Raw genomic sequence first — 3,096 nt, 5'->3', positions numbered from 1 at the left:
ATCTCTGCACCTTCCCAAACACTGAACACATTTGCTTTCTTTGCAAGCCTGCTTTGTATTCAGATGGATCCAGGAGAGAGAGAGAGAGAGAGATCTCAACTGCGTGATCCACTAAAAGGTGAAGGGGGGGAGGAGAGAGAAAGAGAGGAGTCTCCCCCTTCTTTGCTATTGCATTGTCTCTGCTACAATATCTTTGAGAACCGCAACAGCCCGTAATCCAATAAGACCATTGATTAGGCCACAATGCTGCAATTCAAGCGCCGGGCTTTGTGCGGAGAGCATGCTCCGGCCTTTCTTGTCACCTTGCAGGGCAGAAGCCCTCTTCATGCTGCTCTCCTCATTCAGGCCCTTTATGGGAAATGTAGAGCGAAAGGAGTGAAAGATGGCAATTATCTAATTGGACTATTAACAAACAATCCTCCGAGTGTGGCTGTCTGGCATTGGTTCTTGGGCGGGGTGAAAGGCCACAGGTTGCACACTGGCCCCCTTGACAAAAGAGTTTTAGGGGGCCAGGCACAGAGAGAGAGAGAGAGAGAGGGAGAGAATGAATGAATGAATGAACGAACGAATGAAAGAAAAGGAACTTTTCACACAACATGCAGGCATTTTTTTAAAGTGAGATTACATCCCTCCCCGCACTCTCAGACTCTGGGCTTCTGCATGAGGAGGGACTGGGGAGGGGAGAGGCTTTTAGTTAACTTTCTCAAACTAAAAAGAACACCCTAAGAGCAAAACAAGAGGTTTGGGATGGTGGGATAGAACAGGACACAGTTACACTGAAGTTGCATATTTAAGTTCCCCAGTAAGAGTAAGAGACATGCTTCAAGTAAACTGGAATTTTTACTCGGGGGAGACACACACAAAAAAACACAACCTCAAATTCTACCAAGGACCCACTTGACTGGATTATTCATGCGCCACATCTGAACAGCAAAGGTACAGAGAGAGGCTCTTCCAGTACTCAGGCCACACAACCACACACACACACACAAGTGGCAGGTTTGCTTCTCCTGAAAATTGACTGAAGTCTGATCTTCAGGCTGAGCAAGCTCTTCACGGAGCACTTGGGCCTGTGGAAGCTCCCTGAATAACTTCCACATTGGAGCAAGGAGTTAATTATCCCAGTAGTTGTTGTGCTGTTGTGGTTTAAGTACTGGGCAGGGACTTGGGAGATTCAGGTTCCACTCATCCTTGAGCCCCCAAACTCCTTATCATTTTGATCCTGATAGACATTCTTTACAGGGTTACAGTGACAATGAAGCTGCAGTGGGAGGTAATGGTTTTGGCATTGGACTACAACTGGAGACCATGGTTCGGTTCCTTGCTCAGCCATGAAACCCACTGGGTGACCTTGGGCAAGCCACACTTTCTATGCCTCAGGGGAAGGCAATGGCAAACCTCCTCTGAACAAATATTGTCAAGAAACCCCCATGATAGGGTTGCAACAAGTCAGAAGCGACTTGAAGCATATAGTAAACTGCTGCAGGAGGAGAGCCATGTATGTACCTCTGCTTTGAGATTAAGGAAAGAAAAACAGGATACCAATATGACAAGAATAATGGCCGTGAATTTGTTCATGTACCTATTGCTGTGTGAAGGTTTGGGTTTCAGTATGTATTCGGTAGTGGGCCTGCCCCTAACCCAAATGCCAAGGGCTAGCCAGGTCATGCAGGCCACTATATGCTGGCAACAACCCCCACAAAGAGCCCAGCCATCAGCTTCTCATCTGAAATGCTGTAGAGTAATTGTAACATATTTCTTACTTGCCTCTCCACATGGATTGAGGCAGGATGAATATATTGCCCAGTCTGACTCCTAATAGTGGAGATTAGTTAGGTATGGGATAATTCCAGTCCTTTTTGTATTCAGTATTGCATATTTTAATATATCATCATCATCATCATCATCATCATCATCATCATCATCATCATCATCATCATCATCATCATCATCACCAGCACCACCACCATCATCTTCACTGTTATTATTTTAAGTGCTGCTATCTACTACAGTCACTCAGAATAGAAAAAGGGTCTTCCCTACTTTTCTTACATCAGGCGCCATGCTTCTTCTAAAGCAGTATTTCTCAACTGTGAGCATCCACATGTTGGATTACAACTCTGAGATTCCTTGACGTTGTTCATGCTAGACATGGCTTCCAGGAGATAAAGCCTAGCAGTGTGGAGACCCAAGGCTGGGAAAAAATTCTTTTAAGATGATGTTGCTCCAATGCTTTTGTACATAATCTAAAAGTAAAGCATGATTCTTGCTTCAGCACTACTGCTTTTCTAATGTGCAACTCTGTTCACGTTAAATTGAACACTGGCAATTCATACAGTTAATCAAGTAATAATGCTGTTCCACATTTGTCTGATCTGAAATGTTTGTAGCTCCCAGATCAGAAGAGCATTTAAGGGGACTATCCCAAGATGGTCAACCTATTTGACTGATATGGTTCAGTACCTTGGATAGCTCTGTTAATGTTCAAACTAAGCCCCAGAACATATTCACCAGCCCACGGATATGGAAGCCACTAGCTACCTCCACCCCACTCCCCAAATTGAATGAAGTTTAATCCCAGAAAATAGGTATGATCCTGTAGTCTATAATAAGCAACCATCCTAATATTAACAGGTAGCCTTTAACATGATAAATTATTGAAAACATCAGTTCAGCCAGGATGAACCATGTATAATAACTTTCTCTAGTCAAGTTAACTGTGCTGGACATATTGCTCCAAGGAACCAAGGCTTCTTACATTGAAATATATCCCACTTATTCTGCACTGCTGAATGTCAGTTATATGAACCTTACCTATTAGTCTCCTCAGTGCCCACATTAATGGCATCTTTTATGTGCATTGTGCTTTAGTAGGCAGGAGCCTTTCACAATGGCTGTTTTTTTTCTCTCTCTTCCTCAGACCATTCAGATAATGGATGGAGAACTGTACATATTTCCCAGGGACAATGACAATAAAAAGCATTGCAATGGTTCCTATAGGAAACCATTAATATCCCTGTCTGAAGGACACTGCTTTGCAAATGCAATGGTCCCCTTAATTTGTTGTCTCTTGAATGCTCAGCTTTTGTTGACTGG

The sequence above is a fragment of the Sceloporus undulatus genome, chromosome 3 (assembly GCF_019175285.1).
Source record: "Sceloporus undulatus isolate JIND9_A2432 ecotype Alabama chromosome 3, SceUnd_v1.1, whole genome shotgun sequence".
Lineage (NCBI taxonomy): Eukaryota > Metazoa > Chordata > Lepidosauria > Squamata > Phrynosomatidae > Sceloporus > Sceloporus undulatus.
The sequence above is the reverse complement of the archived record's forward strand: the minus strand, read 5'-3'. Positions refer to the sequence as shown.